This window comes from Triturus cristatus, chromosome 6, assembly GCF_964204655.1.
Source record: "Triturus cristatus chromosome 6, aTriCri1.1, whole genome shotgun sequence".
In the NCBI taxonomy this organism is placed as follows: Eukaryota; Metazoa; Chordata; class Amphibia; order Caudata; family Salamandridae; genus Triturus; species Triturus cristatus.
This window is the reverse complement of record NC_140589.1, coordinates 1,676,936,194-1,676,950,208: the sequence shown is the minus strand read 5'-3', so window position 1 is coordinate 1,676,950,208 and position 14,015 is coordinate 1,676,936,194. Positions and strand designations below refer to the sequence as shown.

The 14,015-nt window shown below is 45.2% G+C and overlaps 1 protein-coding gene across 2 annotated transcripts in view; it reads right to left on the bottom strand.

The window, feature by feature from the left end:
- TRAF5 (TNF receptor associated factor 5) overlaps positions 1–14,015 on the bottom strand; it is a 242,013-nt gene that overhangs the window by 62,829 nt on the left and 165,169 nt on the right. The window lies entirely within an intron of this gene.

The following is a 14,015-nucleotide window of genomic DNA, read 5'->3' as shown; positions in this document are numbered from 1 at the left end:
CATTCAGAATTCCATTATGTCTTTATAACTCTTTCTGCAATGTGAATGAACAACTAAAATCACAGACAAAAGTTAGACTTAAACATGTGAAACATAGCACTATGTAGCAGGTGAAAGTTTCACACAAAGGATAACGTATCACCTAAAATATTAATTTGAAATGGACTAGTATCTTAAACAAATATGCAAGTCAGCTATCACAATATGGAGAACAATGATTTTATAAACTGTATTCTACTTCATACATCCTTACAATTTTAAGTGCCGGTAGTGATGCTCATGTACTGGTAAAGTGTGCCTTCAAGGGATTTTTTGAAAGACTGAATTATATAAATTGACTATAGGATAAAGATATACCTATAGGTGAGGTTTATCTCAGAGTGCATATAACATGAAGTTGTATACTATGCTTTAGTCATATATATACATACAAATCATTTCAACCAGATTAAAACAATTGAATAATCAGAAAGGACAAAAGGTGTGTGAAAAAAAGTTAATTTATATCTTTATCCTATAGTCAAATTATATAATTCAGTCTTTCAAAAAATCCCTTGAAGGCACACTTTACCAGTACATACTATTTACCCAAGCCCTCAAGGGTATATTGGGTTGTCCACTGTATATTTCAAGGTAGTGATGCTCAAGCCTTCCACACTACCATATCGTTACGGAGGACGTGAACATCAAGTTTTGCGAGGAAGGTGCTTGGAAAACTCCTCCAATGCCTGCACCCGAGGCTTTCCCCAGTCTACCCCTAACAGGGGCCGATGCAGAGGCGGTTCTCTGCCTGCCCTTTGCCCCTCCCCCTGCATACTGGTGGGATCAGTGTGTTGGGGATGTGCTACGAGGCTGCTGTTGACCGGTTAGTCTCACAGCCTGTGACGGGGAGGTCAGTGTAGTGTCATGATGGGAGCACTTCTCCAGTCACAGTTTGGGGTCAGGACATAAGAATGCCTTAATTATAACCAGTCCATGGGTGCAGTTGATGAAACGTACCAGTTACTTCAGCCAGATGAATGATGTGACTCGTAAGGGGTATGCCATGCGAGGCCAGTATGGCAGAAGTGAACTCGTGCCATTCTAGACCGATACCCAGAGGTCCGAAGTTTCTTCCTACTGCTTCTGATTCCACCTCTTTGGATGGCCCTTTGAGTGGGCCATCCACAGAGGTGGGGATGCCTCTCTACTGCTTGAAGTCACCGGAAGGAGCCGGGGGTTGCTGTGTGGGCCGACATCCGGGCAGCTAGCAGGTTGCCGGGCCTGTGAACATTTCAGCCTGGGACAAGGAGGTTGTTGGTAGAACTGCCTGTGGCCCGCGTACGGGGAGTCCCCCCATCAAAAGCCCTTCACAGAAATCAGAGGGTGTGAGGGCCACCTGGGGCACTCTTGTACTATGGCGGAAGTGGATGAGCGGGTTCCCCACTGCAATCAGGCCGATCATTTTACAACGGCCTGAGAGAGTGGTGAGTGCATACCAGTGAGAACCGAGAGCCAACTGGAACACCAGGGCATTGCCAGGGCCCCCTCCTAGTACACCTCTGCTGATTGGGTGAGGACCCATCCGAAGAGCTTCAATACACACTGTGCTAGTGTCTACCCCTCCACCCAAGGGGAGGAGCTCCATGCACCATGCCACCCGGTGGTATAAGACAGCTGTCAGTTCAGCGGCAGGGATATCCCTAGGGGCTTCTTAGACTCTGCTTTACCCCCTTCTACGAGGTGACTCCTCTGCCCCTTACTGAAGCAAAAGACAATGAAGTGCCTCTTCACAGAGTCATGATTGGAGTAGGTGGACAGGACTTCTCCTATTGGTTGGATCCCACTCACTGTAAGGGTTCCCAAAAAGCTACATTGACCTTTAGAGAGCAAACACCACCTGGCTGAAACCTTCACCTCCACGTGGACTTTGATCTGCATTGCTCGTGCTGTGTCCCTGGATTCTCTCACCTTTGAGCGCCAGCAGGGTCTTGTAAGCAGGTCCACAACACACCCAAGATGAGCAACTGGCATTCCTCGAGGAGACACACATGGCGACATCTAAGGGGCCCAAACTAATTACTCTAACTTTGCCAGAGACTCATTGATGTGGGTCCAAGCAGAGGTTCCATTGTCTATGAAGTCCACAATCATAGACTTGAGGGTAGATTTGTCTTAGTGGAAGGCACATTAGATCGGCTTCCTTTAGTGTTGGTAACTATATATGCTCCAAACTCTGACCAGCCCGCAATCCTAGTGCAATTATCAGGCTTCCTTGCTGCTTGGGCTTATTTCCTCTGGTGATACGCAGAGATTGATTTCAATGCTACACTGGATACCTCTCTAAGACCATATTATCCCTCATTACCACAAATGTCGACAACAGAGGTCCCTTGTACATTTGCTCATCATTGGTCCCTGGTGGACATTTAGATATCTGGTCTTCAGTTTTACTTCTGTTACTCCCGCCCACACGACCTGTATGTGCGCCTCGACCGAATCCCATGCTCAACTTACCTTTGTTCAAAGTTCTCCTCATCAGTTTACTTTACGATCCATATCTGATCACAGTCCTCTAATGACTTCCCTCCAGTGGGGAGGCATCTCCCTCTCAGTCCCACATTGCAGCTTCATGGCTCTGTCCTGGAGGATCCCCCATTCAGGAGTTCCTTTCTCCTTCGCTAGCAGTGTGGTACCATGCCCTTCTCAAGTGAGCTGATGCTGAAAGCGGAGCATTGACTAGACAGGAAGCTAGAGACCACTGCAGGTGTCCCATAGCTGGGACTTGGGACATGCTTGTGGAGGCCCTGAAGCCATCTTTAACTGGAAATACTATGTCCCAATAGCCCCTGCCCCACAACTCAGCAGGCAAAAACACTTCTACTTAGTATCTTTCCTACAGTAGGCAAATCAGTAGACCAGAAACACAATCCTTAATGTCCCCACGGCTGCACTCCCCTCCATGGACGCATTCCCTACCCATTACTTCCACTCCATCAGGTTGTGAAAGGAGAAGGAGCCCTTGCCTACCCTCCCACTGTCTTACCCATATACTTTCCGGTTCTGTGTTCAGAATTTACTATAGCTTTCAGACTGACACCACTGGACAACGTTCATAATAGCATACACCCACCGGCATCTAGCAGAGGACTGAAAATCTACCTATATATCTGGTGTGGCACCATGTCTACACAGATCTCATCGAGAATCTTCATTTCACAAAAATTGCCTCATTGATGATCCACAGATTTGTCAACTGTTTTTGTAATTGAACCTGCTATGTAATGATGAAAAATTAAAATACCAAAAAAGTTGTGATAAAAAAGAAACTGACTCGTAAAACGAAACATGCAGAGGCTGCAAGAAGTTGTCCACCAGATCCAATTGGCAATGTGCAAAGCATATGTTGCCTATCGTCAGACTACCACTAGAAAACAGACCATGCCTTGACTTTGAGTTGGTTATGATTGTTAGTCTCACTGCTACAGAAGCAGCAGCTTCTACTTCTTCTATTTTGGAAGACGGTGAAAAACTGCAGGATCTACACTTGCAAAACACATTTCTACAACCGAGAAGAAGAGTCTAACGTATTGAAAATGCAGAAATTGTACTTGGTAAGGAACGAGGTGGAAGACTCGTTACTTCTATCTTCAATGCCCATCAAAGCCGAGCCCGGGCCGTTCAACTTGCTGCACTTTATACCACACAAAGGTGAAGTTCTGGTAAACTTACTGAAAGAGAACAGTCAGCTCAAGAATTAGCATGTGACTTTAAATGCTGTGCATGGACACATACCTTCCATTGCCCATTACTTAGCTTAGCTATGCAGCCTTTTAAATTCTTCCATGTTTGAAACCCTTTTTAGGTCGAGGGTAGAGTCAACGAGCATGTGCAACTCTGCGAGACGTTTGGACTGGAGTATGGAATAGAGACCCGCCCATATTTGTCATTGGCTTGTTTCATTGTCCTTAGTAAATGCTGGCTTCTGATAGGTAAAGAGGCTTGTTAGTCCCTCCTTAGTATCGCCATGTCTTCATCTGTAACCTTCCATGGCGACTGGCTCTTTTACTTCGGTTGTTAGATAGTACGTGTTCGTAAGTCTGTAAGCACTATTTTCTTTATTGAGTTTCAGTTTCTCTTACTGCAGGCACAACGTCTTTCCAAAGCCAAAACACAAGGATAGTGGTATTGGTCTATAGGGACGGCGCTCCTGGAAATATTCACTACTTATTTTTCTTGGTGCTAGTATTTTTGTGGTGCTAAAAGGGGGGAGAGAACCACCCACCTCTCCTAATATCTACGGCCTATGTTACAGTGCACAAATTATACATATCCCCTAGCACAAAACACTTTTATAACTGTGGCAGTAGTTCAGTAATATTTTTCAATATACAGTATCCATGCAAATAATGATGCGAATCTTTGGTCTTTTGTTCTTTTCTTCATCCTTCTTTAATATTAGTAACTGTGACGAGTCGGAAAGCCAATGCCAGTGCCAACACGTGTTTCGTCGCCTTCGTGTATTTTACATGCGACTTTTTCAAGGCTACATGAAAGATAGACTACAGTCACTATTGTTACGTACTAATCCATAACGCAACTCTAAGACATTTCACCCAATTACCTCCACCGTGACAATAAAATTGTTAATTGGGTGAATCTGATCCAATTATAAATCAAATCTAAGAACTTTCTTGAGCTACGCAGTTACTATTTATTAGATATTTAAACAAAAAGGTTAAGTGCTCAGAGTCCAAATATTTAAAACATGTGTATTATGTGTGAATATATGTATCTAATGTGACTAATCACCACTGTTCCTAGAGTACGGTGTCATATCAATCACCAATCACCTCATTATCACACGTGAGTGCCCTGCCACCCACGCGTGTCAAATGCAAAGGTAGGTAGTACACAAACCTCCATCAGCATCTATCAGTACTTACTGAAAGGTGAAACAAAAACAACAATAATAATTCTATTAATATTATGCCCTGTAATTTAATGTGGTCTATGTATAAGTCCAAAAAGGGCATTATCAGTCCCCATCCTGATTGCGTACTTATCATGCGGTGGTAATTCCGACCCACACGGTCCTCCGGCGTGGGTAATTTCTCTCTAGGGGTGTTCACTGTGGTCGCTTGCTCCAAACACTCATGCAGTCAACTATATAAAACAAGCATTGGCAAAGCCAATAGGTCTCGCTTTTGGGACATAAAATAAGTATTTAGTTATGCAGCACAATATCCTTGCACAGTTGCATGGCTAAACACTTATAAGGTCCCAAAGGCGAGACCTATTGGCTATGACAATGCTTGTTTAAGGGGGCCTCGAAACGGGTCTCTATCGGGCTCTGTTTTGTGCTCTGGCACAGGCGTCCTTTTTTTTTTTTTAGGACTGCAGTGACAGCAGGCACATGGATGTGCACGTGGTGAACGTTGTAGATGAAGGGAAATCCTTTAAAGAGAGTCCTTTTCTCTCTGGATTTCCCTTCTCTTTTTGAAACTCAGGAGCAGCAACATTGACGTGGTGTCACCAGGGCTTTAGGTGGAAGTTTTTTCAATATTATATACAAGTCATAGTTGCTGCTTATTTATCTTATGCAACTAGCAACCACTGACAAAGCCAATACTCCTGACTTGTAGGTATGATGTGACTTGTTGTATCATATATCTGGACTAAATGACAGGAACAGCAAAATACAGGTCGGGCAGCACACTGTGGTAAACAGATTTTTAGCTTACGTGTTTTTAAGCCATGCCCATAATTACATTGACGACACCCCTTAAGAGCACCCCTCCCCGCCCCCCCAGTTTTTTCACCCCACTTAAAGCCCTGCCAACCACACAAGATTGTGCCAGAGCGGGAGGTGGAAGCTCTGGAGTTTGTTGCAGTTAAGAGTGAGAAGGGAGCAAGCAGAAGCGAAAATGGTGAATACAGAACCGTGCCTAATCAGTAAAAGTGTAATTGTTGGTGCCCAGAAGCCTGTGGCCAGCGATACTGACTGTCTAGGTGCCAAATACCAAGTCCGCAAAGTCCTGATTCCACATCATGCCTCTTTAATCCACATTAAGACACTCCCTGCATCTATATTTCACTCTTGCAGTTTCTTTTTCATGCCTGCGTTCTTTCTTGGAGAACGTGAAACAGGAGTAAACACGTATACCCAGTTGAGACCGGGTGAATTATGGTACCATAGCAACAATGTCTCAAACAGTAATTAGAGGGACAATTTTGAAAAAGATGCATAAATCATCAAGGGGGGAGAGCGAGAGACCAAAGTAGGAAAAACTTTACATTACCTCAATGGGTCATCCATCTCTGGGTTGCCGCACCATGGACAGGCCCCAGATTGTCCATTCACTGTAGGTAACTATTGCTGCATGATGCAGCCATCATCAGGAGCAGTAGGATTCCTCATGTCAGGCTAGCCACTCAGTGGTCACCCTGAGTGAGGATTGACAGTGGTGCTTATTAATATGGGGGCTCAGGAGTGACAGCTCCACTTCAAGCGGCCATTTTGGTTGGCTGTTGGCCCCACCCCCTTCTCTTCCAGCTTTGGCTCATGTTCAACTGCTCTAATTATGTTAGAGAAACTCCTACACGTTACTTGCACAGTTCTGTTAGGCACGGCTGCAAGCACTGATGCTATCCCAAGTGAATTATGTACATTAATTAATAATGAGGTTGCTTCCCTTTTTCTTGATCTAATTAATGAAATTATCTTAAGAGCATCTATTCTACTGTCATTGAGTTCTACTTGAATTATGGTTTTCTGTTAAAAGATACGTTTCCCCTACATCTCAACTCATAATGACCTATCTCACATTTATGCTCAGACTATACACTTGTCTTTTATCTTAGAGAATTAATAAAATCATAGCATAATTAGTGACCCCATGGCAACATGGATTATCCCAGGTACAGACACTATGGAACACAGTAACCTGGCATCGGCATTGATCGACTGACGTGGGACAAGCTTCGTTGTCCTTCATATCTCTCAATGCCAAGGATGCATTTGACTGGTAGAGTGGAGATTCCTCTGGGTGGTCATGCATCGGTTTGCGTTTCCATCATTGGTTTTCATGAGGATACCAGCAATGTACGACGCCCAAAAAGTGGTTATCACAATAAATGGGCACTCCTCAGCCACATTTAGCATCACCAATAGCACACCGCAAGGGTGTCCTCTATCTCTTCTCTATATATGGAGCCGTTTCTGAGAGTTTTGGTCAACATACAAGATATTACCCCAGTGCTTTTCTTAAGACTTGAAATTAAAGGACTGGTCTATGCAGGTGATGTTTCGATTGTGACTCCTAACGCTAGCTCAGCAATGTCTGCTAATGAAACTGCAGCGGTTTCCTTTGGGGAGGTTTCAGTTTATAAGTTAAACTAAAAAACCTCAGATTTTGAATATAAGGCAAACATCCCTATAATATGGTTGTTCAGGACCAACAGTTAATTATTTGAGGATATGGTTAGCCACCAAATATGATACTTGAGACTACAGATTATGTGCATATTTTAATGAAAACAAGCTGACCTCCTAACAAGGAGGAGCACCTGTCCTTTAACATTTTAGTACGTACCAATCAGTGGTGAAGACAGCGTGTCATGGGCCCTAGAGCAAGGAAGGAAAGGCCCCTGGCTGCTGTTTGAATTGTGAAATACATCAATAATCAGGGTTCAGTGGACCCCGCAATGAGATCAAGAAAACTTGGAGAACGTTTAGCAGAAAAGGCTTAGTCACTAGGGGAGGGAATGACATAATGACCCCCTGTCTTTGAGACTGACAAAGATAACGGTATCTAATAGAGATTAGAGTTCTGTTAAAATTTAAATTTAAATTATATCCATGCACTCCTATATCTGTATTTTTGCTGCCATGGTACAAAAAGGTAAAAGAAAAATGGGCTAACGCATTGTACACATTGCTACAAGCAATAACAAAGCTAGGAGGTCTGGCTTTAATGTGGTAACACATATAAATCCAGGTATACACAAATTACCGTCCGATCAATTAGGTTTGACAATGTTTGTTTCAGAAAGGGGACTGTGCCAATGTCCACAAGCACATCATGATATTTTCCCTTCACACAAAATTAAACTCGACCCTGCAGAACTGACTAACTAGAGACCGACCTTAGATCATCCATTCCCCTTTCAATTCTGAGGAAATCAAATAAATAACACCAAGGCCCCAATATAATGCATTCTTGTCAACATTCCTGCGAGTCTCGGGTTCAAACTGGTGCCTCAAATTAAATTAGGCGGCTGTAAACAGCTTTTGCCCTTATATGATGAGAGTTTTAGTGCATGAACTCTTGGCTGGTTGAACCTGTAGAGTGTAGAACATTAGGTGTAAGATGAGAAACTGGAAAAAGGCTTGATGGAACATGAGGGGTCACAGTAATACTGAAGAGACCTGGGGAGAAGCAGGGTAACATGGAAAATATGCTCAAGAGGGAAGAAACTAAAAGTCAAGTGGGCTAGTAATCTGGATTTCGACTGAAACATAATTTTTGGGCCCAAAAGTGGTTAAATTTTTCCCAGTATTTACGGGGACATAGTCAGCTGCAAAAAGCAAATGAGAATTTGTTTGGAAAACAGTCTTGAATCCAAGAAAACACACAAAAATCAATGGATTTCCAGTTCTGCCAACACATAATTGCTCTTTACAGGGGGGATATTACCACCTGTATTGTGGTACAGTTTGTTTCTTGAAAGGCCTGTGGGCAAAATCTACTTTGGGGGGGAAAAACCAGGGGCAAAAGGAGACACCCATCTACCTGGGATCAAATGGAGAAAGGCAGTAACTCACACATTAGGGGACTTGGACACTTGGCGACTGTGACATAAGAAGCCTCAGATATGGGAGAGACAATGACACGCAGGGACTCTAGGACACACAAGATATGTATATTAAGCCACACGGACAGAGAATAGGGGCCAGGTAGATGCAGACACTAGGACAAGGAGACATCAACACTGGGATAGGTAGAGACAACCTACCTTTGAGAAAAAGTCAACGATACAATGAAAATGCTAATTTCGGCCTTTCCTAATTTAAAAGCACTAACACTTCCAATACCATCCCAGCCATTATCCAGCACAGATCAGGCAATGAGCACGCCAGTGACTACCACAGTGCTGCAAGGACATGACAATAGCAAAAGTGTGGTTTACACAAACCAAGAAACATAAGGCACCATTTATAGATACACGTGCAGCTTTGCTAATTTGAAGCCAACAGAGGAATTGCGCCGAAGGGAAAGAAAATAGGAAACATTCAGAATTCCATTATGTCTTTATAACTCTTTCTGCAATGTGAATGAACAACTAAAATCACAGACAAAAGTTAGACTTAAACATGTGAAACATAGCACTATGTAGCAGGTGAAAGTTTCACACAAAGGATAACGTATCACCTAAAATATTAATTTGAAATGGACTAGTATCTTAAACAAATATGCAAGTCAGCTATCACAATATGGAGAACAATGATTTTATAAACTGTATTCTACTTCATACATCCTTACAATTTTAAGTGCCGGTAGTGATGCTCATGTACTGGTAAAGTGTGCCTTCAAGGGATTTTTTGAAAGACTGAATTATATAAATTGACTATAGGATAAAGATATACCTATAGGTGAGGTTTATCTCAGAGTGCATATAACATGAAGTTGTATACTATGCTTTAGTCATATATATACATACAAATCATTTCAACCAGATTAAAACAATTGAATAATCAGAAAGGACAAAAGATGTGTGAAAAAAAGTTAATTTATATCTTTATCCTATAGTCAAATTATATAATTCAGTCTTTCAAAAAATCCCTTGAAGGCACACTTTACCAGTACATACTATTTACCCAAGCCCTCAAGGGTATATTGGGTTGTCCACTGTATATTTCAAGGTAGTGATGCTCAAGCCTTCCACACTACCATATCGTTACGGAGGACGTGAACATCAAGTTTTGCGAGGAAGGTGCTTGGAAAACTCCTCCAATGCCTGCATCCGAGGCTTTCCCCAGTCTACCCCTAACAGGGGCCGATGCAGAGGCGGTTCTCTGCCTGCCCTTTGCCCCTCCCCCTGCATACTGGTGGGATCAGTGTGTTGGGGATGTGCTACGAGGCTGCTGTTGACCGGTTAGTCTCACAGCCTGTGACGGGGAGGTCAGTGTAGTGTCATGATGGGAGCACTTCTCCAGTCACAGTTTGGGGTCAGGACATAAGAATGCCTTAATTATAACCAGTCCATGGGTGCAGTTGATGAAACGTACCAGTTACTTCAGCCAGATGAATGATGTGACTCGTAAGGGGTATGCCATGCGAGGCCAGTATGTCAGAAGTGAACTCGTGCCATTCTAGACCGATACCCAGAGATGCCTCTCTACTGCTTGAAGTCACCGGAAGGAGCCGGGGGTTGCTGTGTGGGCCGACATCAGGGCAGCTAGCAGGTTGCCGGGCCTGTGAACATTTCAGCCTGGGACAAGGAGGTTGTTGGTAGAACTGCCTGTGGCCCGCGAACGGGGAGTCCCACCATCAAAAGCCCTTCACAGAAATCAGAGGGTGTGAGGGCCACCTGGGGCACTCTTGTACTATGGCGGAAGTGGATGAGCGGGTTCCCCACTGCAATCAGGCCGATCATTTTACAATGGCCTGAGAGAGTGGTGAGTGCATACCAGTGAGAACCGAGAGCCAACTGGAACACCAGGGCATTGCCAGGGCCCCCTCCTAGTACACCTCTGCTGATTGGGTGAGGGCCCATCCGAAGAGCTTCAATACACACTGTGCTAGTGTCTACCACTCCACCCAAGGGGCGGAGCTCCATGCACCATGCCACTCGGTGGTATAAGACAGCTGTCAGTTCAGCGGCAGGGATATCCCTAGGGGCTTCTTAGACACTGCTTTACGCCCTACTACGAGGTGACTCCTCTGCCCCTTACTGAAGCAAAAGACAATGAAGTGCCTCTTCACAGAGTCATGATTGGAGTAGGTGGACAGGACTTCTCCTATTGGTTGGATCCCACTCACTGCAAGGGTTCCCAAAAAGCTACATTGACCTTTAGACTGCATACGGGCGAACCTTTGGGCACGGCCACAAAACACTACTTTTCTTTCCGGCTCTCCCCTCCAATGTGGCAGCTCTGTGGATTGATGTCGCCCCAGCCCTAAGGGAGTATCTGCTCAGAGGCCAGCTCGGACCCCGCAATTCACAATAGTGAGCTCTCCTGTGACTGTCATTTGAGTGGGTTTCTACTTGGCTATTTGGCACCTCCTGGCACTTCCACGACTCCTCACCTGCTCATACGCTCCATTGTTGGGAGGGCCAACCACCCAACCACCATCAGCCTCTGTAAACTCTCTCTGTTGAGGGATTTTTTCCGACTCAATGCTGTGATACAGAACCCCTTGAGAGCAAACACCACCTGGCTGAAACCTTCACCTCCACGTGGACATTGCAGTGCTGTGTCCCTGGATTCTCTTACCTTTGAGCGCCAGCAGGGTCTTGCAAGCAGGTCCACAACACACCCAAGATGAGCAACTGGCATTCCTCAAGGAGACACACATGGCGACATCTAAGGGGCCCAAACTAATTACTCTGACTTTGCCAGAGACTCATTGATTTGGGTCCAAGCAGAGGTTCCATTCTCTATGAAGTCCACAATCATAGACTTGAGAGTAGATTTGTCTTAGTGGAAGGCACATTAGATCGGCTTCCTTTAGTGTTGGTAACTATATATGCTCCAAACTCTGACCAGCCCGCAATCCTAATGCAATTATCAGGCTTCCTTGCTGCTTGGACTTATCTCCTCTGGTGATACGCAGAAATTGATTTCAATGCTGCACTGGACACCTCTCTAAGACCATATTATCCCTCATTACCACAAATGTCGACAACAGAGGTCCCTTGCACATTTGCTCATCATTGGTCCCTGGTGGACATTTAGATAGCAGGTCTTCAGCTTTACTTCTGTTACTCCCGCCCACACGACCTGTATGTGCGCCTCGACCGGATCCTATGCTCAACTTACCTTTGTTCAAAGTTCTCTTCATCAGTTTACTTTACGATCCATATCTGATCACAGTCCTCTAATGACTTCCCTCCAGTGGGGAGGCATCTCCCTCTCAGTCCCACATTGCAGCTTCATGGCTCTGTCCTGGAGGATCCCCCATTCCGGAGTTCCTTCCTCCTTCGCTAGCAGTGTGGTACCATGCCCTTCTCAAGTGAGCTGATGCTGAAAGCGGAGCATTGACTAGACAGGAAGCTAGAGGCCACTGCAGGCGTCCCATAGCTGGGACTTGGGACATGCTTGTGGAGGCCCTGAAGCCATCTTTAACTGGAAATACTATGTTCCAATAGCCCCTGCCCCACAACTCAGCAGGCAAAAAACACTTCTACTTAGTATCTTTCCTACAGTAGGCAAATCAGTAGCCCACAAACACAATCCTTAATGTCCCCACGGCTGCACTCCCCTCCATGGACGCATTCCCTACCCATTACTTCCACTCCAGCAGGTTGTGAAAGGAGAAGGAGCATTCACATACTCCTCCCACTGTCTTACCCATATACTTTCCGGTTCTGTGTTCAGAATTTACTATAGCTTTCAGACTGACACCACTGGACAACATTCATAATAGCATACAACCACCGACATCTAGCAGAGGACTGAATCTACATTTATATCTGGTGTGGCACCATGTCTACAAAGATCTCATTGAGAATCTTCATTTCACAAAAATTGCCTCATTGATGATCCACAGATTTGTCAACTGTTTTTGTAATTGAACCTGCTATGTAATGATGAAAAATAAAAATACCAAAAAAGTTGTGATAAAAAAGAAACTGACTCGTAAAACGAAACATGCAGAGGCTGCAAGAAGTTGTCCACCAGATCCACTTGGCAATGTGCAAAGCATATGTTGCCTATCGTCAGACTACCACTAGAAAACACCCCATGCCTTGACTTTGAGTTGGTTATGATTGTTAGTCTCACTGCTGTAGAAGCAGCAGCTTCTACTTCATCTATTTTGGAAGACCGTGAAAAGCTGCAGGATCTACACTTGCAAAACACATTTCTACAACCGAGAAGAAGAGTCTAACGTATTGAAGATGCAGAAATTGAACTTGGTAAGGAACGAGGTGGGAGACTCGTTACTTTTATCTTCAGTGCCCATCAAAGCCGAGTCCGGGCTGTTCAACTTGCTGTACTTTATACCACACAAAGGTGAAGTTCTGGTAAACTTACTGAAGGAGAACAGTCAGTTCAAGAGTTAGAATGTGACTTTGGGGGCGCTAGGTGGCACACGACCGTAATGGCCGCACGCCTGTGAGGCTCCGGGCACTTGGCTCATTACTTTCGGATGGCGGTAGTTTGCAACCCCGAGGCGGCGATAGCTTCCTGATGCTTCCCGTCCTGTGTCTCCCCAAAACTTTCTTCTGAAGACGTCTCCTCGCGTTGCCATCGGCGGGAGAGGTTCGCCCGGGGGAGAGGCGGAAACCTGCGGTGATCTGAGGGCGGCTGCACTGCTAACAAGAGTGCCGAGGCTGTCCACGCGGTGCCTGGATCGCGGGATCGACGAAGCTGCTGGCCTCTTCCCCACTGCCATCGGAGGTACCGGAGGTTGACCTTCCGTTGCGGGACCTGCTGCAGAGGCACCGGTGTCGCTGATTGCTGCTCTGGACGGTACATGCGGTGAGGCAGACTGTAGCTGCGCGCTGCCCCAGGCGCGATCCTCACCCTTTGCCGATCTTGGCACCCATCATACCTAGCGCCTGACAGGGGTGCCCGCTGTCGCCACTCCTGTTTGCCTTAGCAATCGAGCCCCTTGCAGCCAAAATCAGACAATACCATCAAAATAAGGCACTCCGCTGCCCCCTCCGACATATCCTGATCTCTCTGTGCGCGGATGACATCACGCTATACGTCAGAGAGCCTCAGATAAAACCTCAATCCGCTGCTTCGAGAATTTGTGCGCTTTGGGGTTCTGTCTGAGATCCACATAAATTGATCCAAATCTCAA